Consider the following 22016-nt stretch of genomic DNA (forward strand, 5'->3'; position numbering starts at 1 on the left):
GATAATTAGTGCCCACCAGTGCCACCTATCAGTGCCTCATCATCAGTGTCACCTATCAGTGCCCGCTAATTAGTGCCCATCAGTGCCACCTGTCAGTACTCATCAGTACTGCTAATTAGTGCCCACCAGTGTCACCTATCAGTGTCTGCTAATTAGTGCCCATCAGTGCCACCTATCAGTGCCCATCAGTAATGCTAATGAGTGCCCACCAGTGTCACCTATCAGTGCGGATCAGTACTACTAATTAGTGCCCACCAATGGCACCTATCAGTGCCTCATCATCAGTGTCACCTATCAGTGCCTGCTAATTAGTGCCCACCAGTGCCACCTATCAGTGCTCATCAGCACTGCTAATTAGTGCCCACCAGTGGCACCTATCAGTGCTTCATCATCAGTGTCATCTATCAGTGCCTGCTAATTAGTGCCCACCAGTGCCACCTATCAGTGCTCATCAGTACTGCTAATTAGTGCCCACCAATGCCACCTATCAGTGCCTCCTCATCAGTGTCACCTATCAGTGCCGCCTACCAGTACCTATTAGTGCCCATCAGTGCCACCTCTCAGCGCCTGTCAGTGCCCATCAGTGCCAACTATCAATGCTGCATCATCAGTGCTCATTAGTGCAGCCTCATCAGTGCACACCAATGACAGAGTAAAATTATCTGTTTGCAAAATTTTATAAAAAACTATGAAAACTGTTTGTTTAGCAAAAAATAAAAAACCCAGTGGTGATTAAATACCACAAAAAGAAATCTCTATTTGTGTAAAAAAAATAAAATGATAAAAATGTCATTTGGGTACAGTGTTGCATGACCGTGCAATTGTCATTCAAAATGTGACAGCGTTGAAAGCTGAAAAATGGCCAGGGCAGGAAGGGGGTAAAAGTGGCCAGTAGGCAAGTGGTTAATCTTCTTATATTTTGTCATCACTCGGTCTCTGTGGTTCTCTGTACAGTGCAAGAGGATAATGGCTAGTGGGAGGGCTATCGGGGTGCTTCTTCAAAAGATCACAGCATCCGGCCAAATGCAAGCAGTGGGCTGGCTTTTGGAGGAGTTATGCAAATATTAATATGCCTTGATGTTTTAATATCAGTCTGGAGAAGTGAGCATTCCTAGGCAAATACACATTTACATGCAGACTGCCCCAGGCAATGCCCCCCACATGTGATGCTGAGCCTCCACGATTGAAAGAATTCCAGTGAATGAAGGGGGTGAGCCAGGGACAGTGAGGCTGGGGAGGAAAGAGATAAACGATGTTGGATATTCTCCAGCCACAAAATGAGTCAGACTCTATCTGACTTCCTGTAGCTTCTAATGAACACTGTGAGAAGCTCGCATTGTGCAGTGGAATCTTAGTAAGTAATTTCAGTACAGGAGAGGAGCCTGTACAACTGTGGAAGACTGAAGGGAAAGTTTCTTTAACCGCTTCAGCCCTGGAAGATTTTACCCCCTTCCTGGCCAAAGCACTTTTTGTGATGCGGCACTGTGCCGCTTTAACAGACAATTGCGCGGTCATGCGACGTTGCACCCAAACAAAATTGACGTGCTTTTTTCCCCACAAATAGAGCTTTCTTTTGGTGGTATTCGATCACCTCTGCGGTTTTTATAAACAAAAACAGAGCGACAAGTTAGAAAAAAAAGCAATATTTTTTACTTTTTGCTGTAATAAATATTCCTCAAAAATATATAAAAAAACACATTTGTTCCTCAAATGCACAAGGGGGAAAAAAGCTGGGGGACATGGGGGACAAGGGGACTTTATATGAAATACAACACTCAGGGTTGGCTGAGACATTAATTGTAATATAAATAGTGTTCTGAGGTGACAGTAATGGGCATAAAGCAATAATTCATCAAGTATTTAATTGAAATCAATCGATAAACAATAAGAAATAATTGATACAGATACAATATATTACTATGTAACTAAATCAATTGTATATTGAATAAAATAGAATTAGTATAATATCTCACAACATAATTCTATGTCATACAATATATCATAATAATAATAATAATAATAATAATAATATTAATAATAATAGGTATAATAACATAATAAATAATATATCACATAGTAAAAATAAATAGCAGCAGTACACCCAGAATCGTCACCACCATGATGAACATATTATAGTAAAAAATAAATAAATAATAAATAAATCAATGTCTCCACCCTTTAATAGAACCCATGGTATAGACTATGGATACTGTGATATAGCAGCAGGGGTAAAAGCTTGACGCGTTTCGTGGACTTATATCCACTCATCAGGAGCAGCTGGTTGGGAATACCTACAATGAATTATATGCAAAAAATTAATAATGGTTTAAAATCAATTGATATAGGAAAAGAGAGGGAGCAACACCTATGATTCTAGCCCTCTTACCTGCAGTTATATATTGTAATGGTAGAGAACAGGTAAAAAATAATAATAAATAGTAATTGGAATTAAATGTATCGGGGAAGGATAAACCATCGTCCACCCCGGAGCTGAGGTAGTGACGAATGCGGCGGCAGGACAGAGGCATCCAAGGGACAAAAAAGAGAAAGGTGTGTAGACAGGATCCCCCTTCCAATGCAGTAGTATTCGATATAAATCTTAAAGGTGTACTGTAACAAATAGTAATATATAATATGGTAAGTATATGGGTAAAGTAATACAAAAGTATAGGAGGGGGAAATAAACAAGAGGGGGTGGGAAGGAAATAATTGTGTGATAGGGTGCATAAGTGGACAGCTTCTGATATAGAAAGACTGAAATTCAAGTGCCAAAGGAGGGAAAGATGTGCCCCAAAAGAACAAAAAATGTGTTTGCCTATAATTAGGATAGATATGGTGAAGGTGAAAATGCCACCGTGAATAGTTTAGAAGGTCTCTGAATGAGTGATGGAGAAAAGAGAAACTGACCTGCCAGCCCACAATAGTCAGCACCAACGCCACGTAGTACCGTGCTTTGAGAGAGGAGGCAGCCAAGGCTATAAGTCCACGAAACGCGTCAAGATTTTACCCCTGCTGCTATATCACAGTATCCATAGTCTATACCATGGGTTCTATTAAAGGGTGGAGACATTGATTTATTTATTATTTATTTATTTTTTACTATAATATGTTCATCATGGTCGTGACGATTCTGGGTGTACTGCTGCTATTTATTTTTACTATGTGATATATTATTTATTATGTTATTATACCTATTATTATTAATATTATTATTATTATTATTATTATTATTATTATTATTATTATTATTATTATTATTATGATATATTGTATGATATAGAATTATGTTGTGAGATATTATACTAATTATATTTTATTCAATATACAATTGATTTAATTACATAGTAATATATTGTATCTGTATCAATTATTTCATATTGTTTATCGATTGATTTCAATTAAATACTTGATGAATTATTGCTTTACGCCCATTACTGTCACCTCAGAACACTATTTATATTACAATTAATGTCTCAGCCAACCCTGAGTGTTGTATTTCATATAAAGTCTCCTTGTCCCCCATGTCCCCCAGCTTTTTTTCCCCCTTGTGCATTTATAGATTAGGGATGGAGACCTTTGTGCGAGATGTCCAAGGTCTCATATAAAGTCCCAACTTTGTTCTCCTTTTATTTCAATGAATTAGGGATGGAAATACACACTCACTTACATTTTTTTACCATATGGATTACTGTATGATATGCACCAAGAGCCAATGTATATATATTTTTCCGTTTTTGGCAACATTGGGATGGTTTTCCTACTTGTGGTTTTTATTTTTGTATTTACCAATACCCGGGGGTTGACCTGTGTCTACTTCTGGGAGCTGCGACGCGCACCCCGTCATTCCCCCGCTCCCTCGTCTCCATGACTGCGGGGCTGGGGGCGTGTACTCGCTGTGCGTCGGCGCCACGTCTACACGCCCGCATGGTGCTAATTCCACCTTGTGCGTACCGTATGGAGGGGGGTTTGGGTGTCTACAAATAGGCGGGTATCCCGCCTGTTTGTGGCTGCCTCCTCTCTCAAAGCACGGTACTACGTGGCGTTGGTGCTGACTATTGTGGGCTGGCAGGTCAGTTTCTCTTTTCTCCATCACTCATCCAGAGACCTTCTAAACTATTCACGGTGGCATTTTCACCTTCACCATATCTATCCTAATTATAGGCAAACACATTTTTTGTTCTTTTGGGGCACATCTTTCCCTCCTTTGGCACTTGAATTTCAGTCTTTCTATATCAGAAGCTGTCCACTTATGCACCCTATCACACAATTATTTCCTTCCCACCCCCTCTTGTTTATTTCCCCCTCCTATACTTTTGTATTACTTTACCCATATACTTACCATATTATATATTACTATTTGTTACAGTACACCTTCAAGATTTATATCGAATACTACTGCATTGGAAGGGGGATCCTGTCTACACACCTTTCTCTTTTTTGTCCCTTGGATGCCTCTGTCCTGCCGCCGCATTCGTCACTACCTCAGCTCCCGGGTGGACGATGGTTTATCCTTCCCCGATACATTTAATCCCAATTACTATTTATTATTATTTTTTACCTGTTCTCTACCATTACATTATATTACTGCGGGTAAGAGGGCTAGGATCATAGGTGTTGCTCCCTCTCTTTTCCTATATCAATTGATTTTAAACCATTATTAATTTTTTGCATATAATTCATTGTAGATATTCCCAACCAGCTGTTCCTGATGAGTGGATATAAGTCCACGAAATGCGTCGAGCTTTTACCCCTGCTGCTATATCACAGTATCCATAGTCTATACCATGGGTTCTATTAAAGGGTGGAGACATTGATTTATTTATTATTTATTTATTTTTTTACTATAATATGTTCATCATGGTCGTGACGATTCTGGGTGTACTGCTGCTATTTATTTTTACTATGTGATATATTATTTATTATGTTATTATACCTATTATTATTAATATTATTATTATTATTATTATGATATATTGTATGATATAGAATTATGTTGTGAGATATTATACTAATTATATTTTATATACAATTGATTTAATTACATAGTAATATATTGTATCTGTATCAATTATTTCTTATTGTTTATCGATTGATTTCAATTAAATACTTGATGAATTATTGCTTTATGCCCATTACTGTCACCTCAGAACACTATTTATATTACAATTAATGTCTCAGCTAAACCTGAGTGTTGTATTTCATATAACGTCCCCTTGTCCCCCATGTCCCCCAGCTTTTTTTCCCCCTTGTGCATTTATAGATTAGGGATGGAGACCTTTGTGCGAGATGTCCAAGGTCTCATATAAAGTCCCAACTTGGTTCTCCTTTTATTTCAACATTTGTTCCTCAGTTTAGGCTGATATGAATTACATATTTATATATATGGGCAGCACAGTGGTGTAGTGGTTAGCACTCTCACTTAGCAGTAAAAAGGGTCACTGGTTCAAATCCCAACCACAACACTACTTGCCTGGAGTTTGCATGTTCTCCCTGTGCCTGCGTGGGTTTCCTCTCACACTCCAAAGACATGCAGGTAGGTTAATTGGCTTCTGTCCAAAATTGGCCCTAGTATATGAATGGGGACCTTGGATTGTGGGCTCCTTAAGGGTAGGGACCAATGTGAGTGTGTGATGTACAGGGATAGGGAAAATTGTAAACACTCACTCAGGATGGACTGGTGTCTTTATTAAACCTTACTGACTATGTAACTATATATATAGATAGATAAAAAAGGAAGAAAAAATACTATGTTGGCTGCCATTGCTGAGCTTTTTACTTTTAAATTATAGTTGGCTTGCAACCTCTGGCCTGAGTCTGGGGGGGTTGGTTTAGATCATTCCTGGTTCAGATACACAAGAAAAGGGAGGTTGGGGCTTTAGGTGAGGCAATTGACTAGTGGAGGTTAGGTTGTAAAAGCATTTAATTGCTATAGATGGATGTATAAATACATAACAATAATGCCAAGACAGGTAAAAAAAAAGATATAATTAAATTTATATACATGTAGCACTAACCCCCAAAAGAGTGGCTGGTTAGATCTGGGCTTACCATTACCTGTTTTACTCGCTTCACGTCTAGGGGTGTCCCGTGGTAGATGACCCAGTAACTCGAGAGACTGACAACAGATCCACTTGAATAGATTTTATTTGCAAAAACTTAGACAATGAACAGTCTCTTAAATTGGGATCAGAGGGTTGGAAAGAAAATTCAGATACTCTTAGTGTCAAAGTCAAAATGTTGAAGAACTTGCTTACTTTGACTGTATCCAGAGAATAGCCATTCACAACTGGATGTTCACTTAAGTTGAAGAACACTCATAGGATACCTGGATCTTTCAGCCAGCTTGGCGATATCCACGAGACCAGATTCTCTTGGGTACTCCAGCCCTTCCAGGCTCTTGTTAAGAAACCAACCCGTACATGGTCTTCTTGTGAAGAGTCCTCCCCTGGAATGCTTGAAGTCACTGGGTTTCTCCCAAACCAGAGATGGCACCAAACACCTCAGAATCCTCCTTTGGTTTCCTTTCCTCGGGCTAGCCAGCCCCGAGACATCAAGATTGGGTGGATCCGCACCCCAGGCCATAGCTTTCCTGGGGGCTGGTCAGGAGGACCAGGACCATGGAGTCAGAACGTACTTCTGGATCGGAACCTCGTACCACGTGACATCCGCATCTTAAATACCCTCTCCCAGAAAAGCACAGCAAGAGTGCCACTCCCACTGGGCGGGCTCCGAGAGAGTAACTTAAGCACCTAACCAGACCATAGTTCCATGCCTGCCAGAAGAGACAGTGCCCCCTGTGGCCAGGCTACACATCTCACAGTCCAGTCAGACTGACGCTGAAGTCCAAATTTAGACAACTGTACCCAAACCAAACTGCAGTTTAGGTATAACCTTAACTTTGAAAACCGCATAGCGTGTCCTCTTCAGGAGCCGCCGCTACATACACATGCACACATGGCATGGACATCAAGAGACATGATTGCATACGTATTGGCTTCACAGCATAGAATATAATGTGAACTGATAAGTAAATATTTTTCATAAATGTGTATATATACGCACGTCATCTGAGCGGCACATTGCAATGTTATAAAAGGTATGTAAAAAGTATAAACGTGATTAGTGGTAGATAATGGGTCTAGATTGATTCCTATTAGAAGGCATGTGATCGCATCCTAGATGCCCGACGCATTTCGTGTAGAACACTTCCTCGGGGCAGATGCTCAGAGGTATCTACAAAATAAAGAATATAGTTAGTCTAATATGGTACTGAGAGTAACAGGAACAGGCAAAGTTGCCAATCCTAGGTATTTACATGAAATGAAGTACATTCATGTATGGTGACTATGGAGCCAGAAAGATTTGTCTCTCACAGGAGCTGAGGTAGTCTTATGCAGCGTACACACAATCAAATTGTCCGGCGTACTTAGCCCACCGAAAAGCATTTCACCGGACAATTCGATCGTGTGTGGGCTGCAGCGGACTTTTCCAGCGTAAAGTCTGGTGGACTTAGAAAGTATTTTTGCAGTCCAATCTTTCCGCCGGACTTGGGTTTCAGCGGACAATACGTTCGTCAGTATGCTAGTCCGGCGGACTAAGAATGACGCATGCTCAGAAGCAAGTACGAAAAGGAAGCTATTGGCTACTGGCTATTGAACTTCCTTTTTCTAGTCCCGTCGTACGTGCTGTACGCCATCGCGCTAGCAAACGCCGGACTTTCTGTGTGTCCGTGTGTGGCCAAGTCCATTCGTTAGAAATTCCGCCGCACTATCCGCCGGATTGTTTGCCGGACTAAGTACGCCGGACAATTTGCTCGTGTGTACGTGGCATAAGACGCCGCAGCAGTAGGGCACCCACACGTGGTCCCCAAAACAGAGATCACCAATCTTCATGGTGTATGAAGGTGAGCAAAGGTGAGAATATTCAACAGGTCTATGTTAAATAAAGATAATATCCATCAATATTGTAGTATTCAAAAAGGGTGAGTTGAAGATAGATAATCAGATAGAACCATGGTGACAATGAAACCCTGTGCAAGTGAATTTATAGTAGTAAACCACAAACCAAAAAGATAAGAATAGGGAAAAGAATATACAGAAAACACCATGACTAGTTCCAAGGCATCAAGATACAGTAAAGAAAAGATGACTTCATTGAAAAAGGATAAGTGATAGGATAGCATAGTAATTACCTGGGCTATGTTTCATTGTCACCTAGACCCTTTATCTACAACCAATCATGTTTATACTTTTTACATACCTTTTATAACATTGTAATGTGCTGCTCAGATGACGTGTGTGTATATATACGAATTTATGAAAAATACTTATCAGTTCACATTATATTCTATGCTGTGAAGCCAATATGTATGCAGTCATGTTTTCTTGATGTCCATGCCATGTGTGCATGTGTAAATAAATGAGATTATATTTTTTTATCTGTCTTTGCATTATTGTTATGTATTTATATATCCATCTATACCAATTAAGTGAAAAACAGAGGCTCGGCCAGAGGAAAGATCTTTCACCTTTAGTTCCAAGAGCTGACAATTCACATCCAAGATTAGCGCACTAAAATCTGACCTTTTTTGGAAGAAAAATAGAGGTTTGCGTCATAAAAACTATTGATGTTTGAGTACTGGCAGAAGAAAATTGTTTTCCAAATTCAGTTCACTAAGACCTGCACTTGGGAGACAAATGCATGGTTTGACAAATATATGTAGTGTATCAAAAGCTGCAATATTTAGGAAAAGGAGGTTTGTCTTGACAGAATACAATGTTTGAGATGACAATCTATTTCTGATCTCAGTGTACTAAAAGCAGCACTTTTTGAGAAAAAAGAAGGCTAGTTTTTGCCTCTTTTTTAAAGGTTTGCCAAGCTATTTCCAAAAGGTTTACCAAGCTGTTCCTAAAATGTTTCTAAACTTACAGAATTTTCTCAAAAATGATAGAGATCTACTTTAACAAATACATTGCTTTTCTTTTAATAGATCTGTGTTTTCCCTATGCAGGGCAAACAAACAGGTTTGCTTATTCCTCCTGCCCCAGCAACACATACTCACCTTTCCTTATTCCTTCCTCGCTTATCCCCCCCTCCCTTTTCATTTTTTTTTTCTTTAGAAATTTCATTTTTGCTGCATGTTTTATGCATGCTACAGATGCACCACTTTACATGCAAGCTAATGGGGGACCCCCCAGGCACTATATTTAAAGGAATTTTACATTTTTATTCTTGCTCTTTAAACAAAAATGGTTGTTTTTATTTATTTATTTTTTATTACCAGTGCAGTGCCCAGACCCCCATACCCCTTTTATGGCCAATTACTTGCATATAAGCCTTCAAAATGGGAACTTCCATAGACTTCAATAGGGTTCACCATTCGGGTTAGAACATTTCCCCTGTTTAGGAGTTCTGCTGCAAACTGAACAGGGGGGTGTTCTGCCCATCTTTACTGATAATCAGTGCAATGATTATCAGTGCAGCCCCATCAGTGATACCTGTCAGTTCCCACCAGTTATGCCCACCAGTTATGCCCACCAGTGATGCCAATCAGTGCCCATCAATGTGGCCTTTCAGTGCCTACCAGTGATGCCTGTCATTGTACATCAGTGCTGCCTATCAGTGTCCATCATTGCCACCTATCAGTGCCCATAAATGCTGCCCATTGATGCCCATCAGTGACACCTATCATGGCCCATCAGTGCTGCATATCAGTGCTCATCAGAGCAGCCTCATCAGTGCCCATCAGTGAAAGAGGAAAATTACTTATTTATGAAAATGTTACAACAGAAACTAAGAAAAACTTTTTTTTTCAAAATGTTCTGTCTTTCTTCATATGTTTAGCAAAAAATAAAACCAGTGGTGATTAACCGGTTCCCGACCAGCGCACGCCGATGTACGTCGGCAGAATGGCACGGGCAGGCATATTTGCGTACAGGTACGTCCAATCGTCAATGCTGCCCTGCCAACGCGAGTGCGCCACCAGCGGCACGCTCGCATGCCAGACGGGACCCCCGTGAGTCCGGTCGCGGGTCCCGCGGACTCGATCGCAGCGGGCATACCAGCGATTGTCTCACGGGACGGCTGAATGGAGAAATGCCATTGTAAACAGCATTTCTCCATTCTGCCTAGCAACTAGTGACGCTGATCTCTGCTCCATGTGATTGGAGCAGAGATCAGTGTTCACTAAATGAAAGCCCAACCCCCCACAAATAGTAACACACCTCTAGAAACACTTAACCCCTACACTGCCACCCACTGGTTAACCCCTTCACTGCCAGTGTCATTTACACAGGAATCACTGCATTTATAGAGCAGTGATTGCTGTATAACTGACAATGGTCCCAAAAATGTGTCAAAAATGTCTGATGTGTCCGCCATGATGTTGCAGTCACAATAAAAATCGCTGATCGCCGCCATTACTAGTAAAAAAAAAAAAAAAAATTATTAATAAAAATCCCATAAAACTATCCCTATTTTGTAAACGCTATAACTTTTACGCAAACCAATCAATAATCGCTTATTGTGATTTTTTTTACCAAAAATATGTAGAAGAATACGTATCGGCCTAAACTGAGGGAAAAAATTGTTTTTTTTATATATTTTTGGGGATATTTATTATAGCAAAATGTAAAAAATAATGAGTTTTTTTCTAAATTGTCGCTCTTCTTTTTGTTTATAGCGCAAAAAATAAACACCGCAGAGGTGATCAAATACCAACAAAAGAAAGCTCTATTTGTGGGGAAAAAAAGGATGTCAATTTTGCTTATGAGCCATGTTGCACAACCGCACAATTGTCAGTTAAAGCAACACAGTGCCGAATCGCAAACCGTGCTCTGGTCAGAAAAGGGGTAAATTCTTCCGGGGCTGAAGTAGTTAAAAAAATAAATAAATACAAATTCCATAAATATATCCCATAGTGTGTAGACACTATAATTATTTCCGTAAACCAATTAATATACGCTTATTGGGATTTTTTTTTTTTTTTACCAAAAATATGTATCAGAATACATATTGGCCTTTTTTTTATATATTTTTGGGGGATATTTATTATAACAAAAAGTTAAAAATAATGTGTTTTTTTTAAATATTGTCGCTTTATTTTTGTTTATAGTGCAAAAAATAAAAACCGCAGAGGTGATCAAATACCACCAAAAGAAAACTCTATTTGTGGGAAAAAAAGGACGTCAATTTTGTTTGGGAGCCACGTCGTACGACCATGCAATTGTCAGTTAATGCGACGCAGTGCCGAATCGCAAAAAGTGGTCTGGTCTTTGACCAGCAAAATTGTCCGGTCTGTAAGTGGTTAAATACCACCAAAAGAACGCTCTATCTGTCTCAAAAAAATGATAAAAATGTCATGAGTACAGTGTTGCATGACAGCGCAATTCTCATTCAAAGTGCAACAGCGATTAAAGCTGAAAATTGACCTGGGCAGGAAGGGGGTAAAAGTGCCCAGTATTGAAGTGGTTAAACAGGAAAAATCTTGCTCACGCTTGTAGGAAGTAGAAAACTGTACGAAAACTGTCAACGCCTTTCTGTAGATGGCAGGATATTCTTCTTTGACTGAAATCCAGATTTTTTCCAAGGATACATAATCAAATCTTATCCTAAGGGTACGATCAGACTGCAGATCACACATTTCTTCCTATTCTTTTAAATTCAAGTTCCCTGATTGAACAGAAGACTCAGAGAAAGGGTTCATCGCCCCGTCATACATTTGTGTTGAAAGAGAAGGAAAATGATATTCAATATTGCTCTGCAATACATCCAGGAGGCTTTCAATTAGACTTGAAACTTGTTGGTATCTTCCTCACTTCCAAGACCAACCAACAGAGGAAGCATCTCCAGATTTCCTTTAACAACATGGCTTTTCTAAAGATTCAATTTCCTTTTGAATCTGAGTATCTTGTCACTTGAAGTCAGGATATTTTCTCTAGAACCTTGCAGAGACTTGTTCAGAAGGTTCATGTCATGAAAAATGTCAGCTAAGTATACCAGTTTCTGAGGTCATTCGTCATCTTCAAAGCACTCAGCAAAACCTGACCTACTAATTGCTTGCAAGTACTCCTTTAGTTCGGGCTCATGCACACATGTATCCATGCACACATAAACTGTCAGAGGAGTTTGGAGGCATAAGCGTTTAGTGGCAGTAAAAAAAAAAAAAAAAAACAGCCAGCCTGTGCTTGCAGGAGCAGTAAAAACAAGCTGTAAAAACGCCAGAAAATGCATCTAAACGCGTTCAGCCGAGTTTGACATTTTTAGGCGTTTTTACTTCATAGAAAGTGTTTTCAATAGAAAAGCCCAAAGACGCTAATGCGGGAAAATGCGCAAAAACACTATGTAATGATGTATGTAAAACTTGGCTAAACGCGATTTTAAAACGTCCTGTGTGCTTGAGCCCTTCTTCTTTCAGCTCAAAAACTCTTTGGAGAACTCATTCTCTGCTAAGCTACCTGATTTCTGTATGTAGCAAAAGTTTTAAGTGGTCCTTGCTTATGTTCTAGTCGTTTAGATATGGTATTTGTTATTTCGAATAATTTGTAACTTCAGATAAATTCATATTCCTTAGGTTCACTAACAGCCAAATTTGAAAGGAAATTCCAATACCTATAATGTAATAATTATTAATAGTTAAAGCGGGAGTCCACCGGGACTCCGCGTTTTTTTTTTTTTTTAAAAGCCAGCAGCTACAAATACTGCAGCTGCTGACTTTTAAAATAGTGACACTTACCTGTCCAGCGCGCCCGCGATGTCGGCACCCGAAGCCGATCTCTAGATCGTCTCTCGGGTCCTGCCGCCGCCATCTTGGGTATGGGAATCAGGAAATGGAGCCTTTCGGCTTCATTTCCCGGGTTCCCTACTGCGCATGCGCGAGTTGCGCTGCGCAATAAGGACGGTCCCCGCTGCCTCTGGGATCTGTGTGTTTCTCCAACATTCTAGAACCAGGGGAAGGCACCAAGAGCTGCCAGGATGAGTCCTTCAGCCCTGTCCTCTAATAACCCTGACCCAGATTCATATTTATCCCTAGGCCAGATTATGGTTTGCCTACTCTCACTTCTAGTAGCACACACTAGAGGGTGCTAAATATGTCATACAGTCAGTAAGCTGTTAGTAAAGTTCACCATTTTGGTTGCATCATCCAGGATACTTTTCAGTTCAGCTCCAAGAATTTTGGACATGAGCACTTCTCTATGAATAAAGTAGTGTGTTGTGACAACGTTAGGGTTTTTCTTTTTTACAAGTGAGGAATAGCCTTTCATGGAGCTAACCGTTGATGGGACACCATCAGTGCAGAGTCCAACAAAACCATTCCAAAATAGACCTTGTGATTCCATATAGGCAGACAAAACATTAAATTGATCTTGACGCTTGATTATTTCTGAAGCAGAAAAAGTTTTCTTGAATCTCACCACTTATTTCAAATTGTACAAATGCTACAAGATGGCATGCATTGGTGATATCTAGGGATGGGCGAGTGGTTTGGGCCTAGCAGCTGATTCCGGCCCCCTACTATGTAAATAATTATGGGGTAGTTGTGGGGTAGTAAAACTGTGTAGTGTAATAAAAATGGGTGCCAGTTTATTAAAAAATAAAAAACAATTTACCCCTGATGTAGATCCATCGTCAATCACAACATGAAAAAAAAGCACTGCCTGTGACAAAGGCTTACTGCTGACTGCCTGCTCCTCCGTCTAACAGTTTCTAAATGGGTAAGGTGCGGAACCGCCCCTTGTGATGTCACCGACTGGTGCATGCTAGGTTGGCGACGTCACATGGGGACAGTGCCACCAAGTGATGTCACCAGGTGGCCCTGCCCCTTACCTATTTATGAACTGTCAGATGAAGGAGCAGACAATCGACGGTTAGACATTGTCGGGGGTGGAGCATTTCTTTTTTGTTTTTATCGGGTCCGGTGGTGTGGTGGACGTCGTGATTGACGAAGGATATACATCGGGGGAAATGTTTTATTTTTTATTTTTTAGTAAAGGACTTGTCGAAAACTGGCTCCTTTTTTTTTTTTTACGTTACACAGTTTTTTTGAGTGAATGGGTAGGGGTACTATGTACCCTATACTCATTCACATGGCGGAGGGCCGGCATCTAAGAGATCTTGATGAAGGGAGAGTCTAGATTTTGATATGCCCTTTACCCACAGACCCCCCACATTGCTGGCAATGACTTGCAGCCGGGAAAATCATTTTTTTTTCTTTACATATGTCAGTTTTGCTGCAGCAGGCTCTATAAACAGTACAGATGTGCCACTTTACAGGCAGACTAAGGGGACCCCCAGGCACTATATTTAAAGGAATTTTTCATTTTTATTATTTCACTTTTAGCATCTTTAAAATCGCTGTTCCTTTAAAATGATATATTTCTTAAACATTTTTGCATTGGTACACATCCTCCAGGGCAGTACCTGGACCCCCATATCCTTTTTATGGCCAGTAACTTGCATATAAGCTTTCAAAATGGGGACTTTTCATGTTCTGGTACCATAGACTTTAACCCCCCCCTGGCGGTATTCCCGAGTGTGGCTCGGGGTGAGATTTTTGTACCATTAGCGGTAACCCCGAGCCACACTCGGGATTGCATCGCTGGATCCAGAAAAAGATAACTTACCTTATCTCCGGGATCCCGCGATGTATTCCCGCTGTGTACGGCGGCCGGACCTTCCGCCCAATGCACTGTGTGCCCTGGCTTCCGTTCCCTGCGAGCGTAGCGACGCATGGAGGTGGAACCAGCGCCAAATTCAAAAAGTTAAAAACACAAAACACACTGATACATTGTAATCCTATTGGATTACATTACTAAATAAAATAAAACTGACCTTAGCTTGCCCCCATTGCTTTATCCAGTGCCCCTGCCTGCAGTTTTACTGTACTTTGTGTCTGGAAACTGCAGAGCGTCCATGGCATCAAAAAGCGCGCCTCTACCTCAAAAGTGGCATATGACCTGTTTGAAAACAGCGACAGCGATGCAGAATCGCTTGCAAAAGTGAGTGATAGCGATTCGTGGGGAAGTTCGTCGTCAGGCACGGAAAGCGATTTTAGCGATCATCCTGCGACTTTGCCCAGTGATGTGCGGACTTGGTGCTCAATTGATTGCAGTACGGAGCATGCAGTGCCCCCAAGATTTCCATTTACTGGAACACCTGGTATCAAAGTGGATGTGGATGACAACCCATTGGCATATCTCCAACTCTTTTTGACCGATGAGGTTATAGAAAAAATTGTTATGGAGACAAATCGGTACCAGGAACAACAAGCTGCTACGCATCAGAGGTTTGCAAGGAGCAGAAAGTGGGAACCAGTAACCAAGGAGGACATCTGGAAGTTTCTGGGCCTCATAATTCTACAGGGAGTTGTTGGGAAGCCCCTGCAGAAGTGGTACTGGACCACCAACAAATTGCTAGCAACTCCTTTTTGTTGGCACCGTCATGTCGGAGTACAAATTTTCCCTTATTATGAAGTATCTGCACTTTGAGAATAATGAGGAATTCGACGAGACTTCTCATCCAGCACCAAAACTAAAAAAGATTTGGGGGTTTTACCAAATGATTCAGCAAAATTTCCAGAAGACCTATGTACCCGACAGAGACATCAGTATCGACGAAAGTCTGATGGCCTACAAAGGAAGACTCAGCTGGATACAGTTTATTGCGTCCAAGAGGGCACGTTTTGGAATAAAATCATTCATGCTCTGTGAATCCAGCACTGGGTACATATGGAATTCCATATTTTACACCGGGAAAGGAACCAAGTTCAATGAGAGATTCGGTAACTATGGACTGGCAACTGCTTCCGTGCTTACTCTGATTGAACCGCTGCTGAATCAGGGCTACTGTGTAACCACAGACAATTTTTACAGTTCTCCAGAACTCTATTGCCCCGTACACACGAGCGGACTTTTCAACATCCAAAGTCCGACGGACTGATTCCGTCAGACTATTCGATCGTGTGTGGGCTGCAACGGACTTTTCATTCACCAAAGTCTGACGGACTTTAGAATATGGAACATGCTTCAAATTTTTCCGACGGAACTCCGCCGGACCCGGTCCCTTTGAAAAATTCGCTCGTGTGTATGCTATTCCGACGGACTAAAACTGACGCTAGGGCAGCTATTGGCTACTGGCTATGAACTTCCTTATTCGAATCCAGTCGTACGTCATCACGTTCGAATCCATCTGAGTTTAGTGTGATTGTGTGTGGCCAAGTCCGCTCAGCCGAAAAGTCCGTCAGAACTCTGACGGAACTCCGGCAGAACTCCTTCGGAAGTCTGTCGGACATAAGTCCTCTCGTGTGTACGGGGCTTATGAGTTCCTTTTGCAGCATAAAACAGATGCATACGGGACCGTTAGAGGTAACCGGCGTGGCTTGCCACCAACCTTTGTCAATAAAAAGCTCAAGGCAGGAGAAATAGTTGCCTGGCAAAAAGGAAAAATGATGGCACTGAGATGGCGCGACAAAAAAGACGTGTGCCTAATGAGTACCATTCACAACACCTCTACTGTCATGGTACAAACAAAAGGTGGAAAAGACATCATGAAGCCCCAAGTCGTGATGGACTACAACCATACTATGGGAGGTGTTGACCGTGCTGACCAGGCCATGACTTTTTACCCAGCCATGAGGAAGCAACAGAAAAATATTATAAAAAAATCTTCAGACACCTTCTGGAGCAGTGCCTGTGGAATGCTTTCATTCTTCTAAAAAAAAATAGTGACAAGCCTGTTGTTCATGTGGACTTTGTTTGGAAAGTTGCCAAACTTATTTTCCTCAGGCACCAAACACCAACGACAGTAAACAGATCTGGCCGTCGTGCTGCTGGCGTTGTGAACCCAGAACGCCTGACTGGTCGGCACTTTATGGACCACGTTCCACCAACAGAAAAGAAAGCAGCACCCACAAGGATGTGTGTCGTTTGCTGCTCTAAGTGTGACGACACTGGAAGGAAAATTCGAAAAGAAACAAGGTTCTACTGTCCTGACTATGATGTTGGACTTTGTGCTGTACCATGTTTTAAAATTTTCCATACCAGAGAAGTTTACTGAAGCAATATGACTACCAATATTGCACCCTTGTTTGACAAAAAAAAAATGTCAGTGTTTTTGATTATATTATTTACTAAAATTTATTGAATAAAAAGTATGATTATTATTATATTATTTACAGTTATTATTTACAGTTATTTATTATATTATAATTTATGATTTTTGTGTTTCAAACTTTATCCTACCCGGGATGTCTACTAGACTTTGGTTTAAACAGATTTCAGTGAGTTATTCCTAAGAATCGCAGGCTTACAATATAAAACGCCAAATTTCCATTCAAAATAATGGTACCGCTTTCAGCACCTAAAATCCGAAATAATCATACCGCCAGGGAGGTTAATAGAGTTCACAGCTCAGGTCCCAACTTTTTCACTGTTTGGGAGTTCTGGTGCGAACTGGGGGGGGTGTTCGGTCCATCACTTGTGTTATCTGTATACTCAAATATATAACAAAGGACCTTTTCCACATCATGTCATCAATACGCTGACTGTCTGAGATTGGAACGTTTAACATTTTTTACTGCAGCAGTTCCTAGCATGTGTTTTACAATAATTTTACATCCTGGTATTATTATATTCTCACCAACTGTGTGACTTTTTCTTGTCTGGGCAATCATTTCTGCCACCAAATTGCTTGCTTGTGGTGCCCTTTTGCTAATGGAGACTTTTTTTTAACAAAAGCTGTACTTTAAGATTCAAATAGCCGTTTTAAATAATCGGCACCTTTCGATACAAAATGGCTGTGGTTTTAGTAAAGTGTCTTTTCAGCTTAGATAAGGCACAATGGAATGGGACAATGTGGATGACTTGTCCTTAAAAAATCCATAGTTAGGTAACTTTCACTGTAAAGGCTGACTTTTTGGGGTCAAGTACTGTGCTGGTGCATGAAAAGGACTCATAACGTTGTAATTTCTCCTCACTAGCCGTAAAATAATTTTCTGTAGTAGGAGATGAAGGTGCCCTATCTTCCTCTTGTATCTCACTCCTCCTCACAAAACGCTACATTGGTCCTTGAGAGCCGGTTCACACAGGGGCAACGCGACTTCCAGTGTGACTTTTGGAGGCAACTTGGACACGACTTGAGTATGAATAACAGCGCGACTTGGGGCAACTTTAACGCGACTTGGGGGAAACTTACAATGCGCTTTAAGTCGCCCCAGGCCAGGCGACTTTGGCCGTGGCCAATCAAAGAATAATGAGCTCTCGAGGGGGAACTCCATGTACATTTTTAAATAAAAAAACGGCATGGGTCCCCCCTCCAAGAGCATACCCTTAGGTCTTCAGTTTACTAAAATCCAGTGGAATCCATTGCCTTCAGAAGTTACCTAATTAGTAAACAGAGTCCACCCGTGTGTAATTGAACCGCAGTATAAATACAGCATCATGAAAGCCAAGGAACACACCAGACAGGTCAGGGATAAAGTTGTGGAGAAGTTTAACCCTTTCATGACTAAGCCTATTTCTGACATTTGGTGTTTACAAGTTAAAATACATATTTTTTGCTAGAAAATTACTTAGAACCCCCAAACATTATATATATATATTTTTTAGCAGAGAATCTAGAGAATAAAATGGCAACCGTTGCAATATTTTATGTCACATGGTATTTGTGCAGCGGTGTTTCAAGCGCAACTTTTTGGGAAAGGTCTGCAAGTGGTCTGTGAGTTTTACATAGGTCTGCAAGTGCACGTAGTTCTGTGAGTGCACGTAGGTCTGCGAGTGCACGTAGGTCTGTGAGTGCACGTAGATCTGCGAGTGGTCTGCGAGTGAACGTGGGTCTGTGAGTGGTCTGTGAGTACACTTAGGTCTGCGAGTGCATGTAGGTCCGCGAGTGGTCTGAGAGTGCATGTAGGTCCGCGAGCGGTCTGCGAGTGCATGTAGGTCTGTGAGCGCATGTAGGTCTGTGAGCGCATGTAGGTCTGTGAGCGCATGTAGGTCTGCGAGTGCACGTAGGTCTGCGAGTACCTGTGTATTGTCTTGTTTAGTACCTGTGTATTGTCTTGTTTAGTACCTGTGTATTGTCTTGAGTATTAGTGTCAGGAAGCTAGTTGTTATAATCCCCAATCCTCAGTAAATTTAATAGGTGCGATGCCTGGCGGGTGTGGAGAGGCAACTTGTTGTACATCTTGCGGCATGTATGTGTTCCTTGATCAGTCGATTGAGGGTGAATACTGCTGTGCAAAATTTAAGCCCATTATTTCTAAATCTGGTTCTAAATCTGGGAAAGCAACTGTCAGCACTGAGAAGTCCATACTAAAGGAGAGCCAGGAACGTACACGGTAGGTGCTGGCAGGGGCCAGCATAGAGGTGGGTGGAGACAAAGAGGTGCAGGCACTAGCAAAGAGTAGATGGGTGACAGTCAGGAAGGGTATAGGGGCAAGTGCCAGGGAGGCCGATCCAGGGCTGGAGCATCCCAATAAGTACGCTCCATTGAGTGGCATTGGTAATTCCAGTCAGGGACCAGCACTACTGGAACTGAGGGACTCTCCTAGCTGCCAGGGGAAGAACTCCTCCAGTGAGAGTGGGGGGAAGTGAAGGGAAAGGAAAGACAGATTCTGGTGGTAGGGGACTCAATTCTTAGAAGGACAGAGAGCCAATCTGTAACAAAGACCTGAAGTGTCGGACAGCTCGGGTTTGGCACATCACGGATCTGGTGGACAGATTACTGGGAGGGGCTGGGGAAGACCCAGCTGTCATGGTGCAAGTTGGCACCAATGAGAAAGTGAGAGGTAGATGGAGTGTCTTACAAAACGATTTTAGGGACTTAGGAGCTAAATTGAGGAAAAGGATCTCCAAGGTAGTATTCTCGGAATGCTACCAGTACATTGAGCCACACCAGAAAGGGAGATTAGGGAAGTAAACAAGTGGCTAAAGAGCTGGTGTTCCTGGAGGACTGGGCCGATCTTCTCAGTTGATAACCGGTACTATAGAAGGGACGGACTGCACCTAAATGAGGAGGGTGCATATCATCTGGGAATGTAGATGGCTGAAAACTTTGTGGGGTTTTTAAACTAGGCGATGGGGGGAGGGTGCAGAGGTAGGGATAGTAAGCGTGGAACATATTCCAGAAGTTAGTATTCTGGACATTAGTGGTAGGTTGACCAAAGCACATAAACCCAAGATAAGTATAGTAGCAAGTCCTAGTTGCAATCTCGGAACACCCAATAAGAGGAAAATATGTGACAGGTCTACACTACATGGCATGTTCACCAATGCCAGGAGCCTGGCGGACAAGATGGGTGAACTAGACACACTATTGTACAAGGAGGATTTGGATTTTGTGGGAATTTCAGAGACCTGGTTCAACAGCTCTCATGATTGGCTGGCAAACATTTAAGGGTATACACTGTATCGCAAGGATAGAGAGGGTAAAAAAGGGGGAGGGGTATGCCTATATAACAAGAATAATGTACAAGTGAATGTGAGAGATGACATCACCAAGGGTGCTAGGGAGGAGGTGGAATCCTTATAGGTAGAGCTCCAAAGGGATGAAGCTAAGGGGAAAATAATACTGGGAGTATGCTATAGGTCCCCTAACCTGAGGGAAGAAGGTGAGACTGATCTGCTATCACAATTTGGATTAGCAGTAGACATACTGTAGACTGGGCAGAGGGAACCGCGCATTAATCTAGGGCTCGGCAGTTCCTAAATGTTTTGCAGGACAATTTTCTGGGTCAGAAAGTAGATGCTCCAATTAGAAAGAAAGCGTTACTGGATCTACTGATTATCAACAATACAGACCTGATAACGGATGTGAAAATACGGGGCAATTTAGGAAACAGTGACCACAGTTCAATTGGCTTCTGTATAAATCAACCAAATAAGTCTCCAAGGGGAATACAAAGACACTGAATTTCAAAAGAGCCAACATTCCTAAACTACGAACCTTACTAGAAGGCATAAATTGGGATAAAATCTTAGGAACAAAGAATTCGGAGGAGCGATGGGTTTGCTTTAAGAGCATATTAAATAAGGGCATTAGCAAATGCATCCCATTGGGTAATACATTTAAAAGAGCGAACAAAAGTCTTGGATGGCTTAACTCCAATGTAAAAATGCATATAAAAGCAAAGGAGAAGGCTGACAGTACCCTCCCTCTTACGAGGCCTCCCCCTCCCCCGCCTGGGTCCAGGCTTAAAGGGAAACTCCAAATGGAACCTCCTCAACAGACGAGGAGCAAAGACCTCAGATGCAGTGATCCAAGACCTTTCCTTAGGGCCCAACCCTTTCCGAAGTACGAGGTACTGAAGAATGCCTTTACGGAGCCGGGAATCCAAAACTTGACTAACCTCGTATTTTAGATTATCCTCAGAGACCGAAACCGAGGTAGGGAGAAGACGAGAGGACTTGAGGACTAAAGGCTTTTTAGGAATGGGTAAGGGCATGAGAAGATCAGGAGTCTGAGCAGGGTCCCCAACACCCTTAAAGATGAGCTGGGCATCCATAACAGGACCACCAGACTGGGCAGAGGTCAGTGGATCCCTGAGGTCAGGTTGGTTAGAAGGTGACATGTCACAAGAGTCAAGCTGGATAGCTGCAACACCAACAGAATGCAGAAAACCCTGAGGAAAAGATTGAAAACCCCTCCTGGCCGAATGAGGTATTCTATCCAAAGGATGGATTGAGCCTCTTAAACGGGTTTGAACGGACATAGTAGCAGTAGGGTGAGGCCAGGTCACCGAAGGTGCTGAACAAGAAGCAGGAAGCTCATTGGGCATGGGCTGGACTGGCATAACTGATGCAGAGGTTGACTGAATAGTATTGTCAGGTGTAACGACCATCTCAATTGCATCACAGGGCATAGCAACTGTGGAACTTGCAGACAAGTTAGCCTGGCTGTGTGTCCAAGGGAGATTAGGGACAGGCAAAGGTATATGGTTATGCGAACTGGAGTGAATGATCGACTCAGGTTCATAGGTGGGCCCCTCATCCAGAGTACCACATGACCTAGAGAGTGCATCAGTC

Source organism: Lithobates pipiens, unplaced genomic scaffold (assembly GCF_037356315.1).
Source record: "Lithobates pipiens isolate NorthernLeopardFrog02 unplaced genomic scaffold, aLitPip1_a1.2 Scaffold_13, whole genome shotgun sequence".
Classification (NCBI taxonomy): domain Eukaryota; kingdom Metazoa; phylum Chordata; class Amphibia; order Anura; family Ranidae; genus Lithobates; species Lithobates pipiens.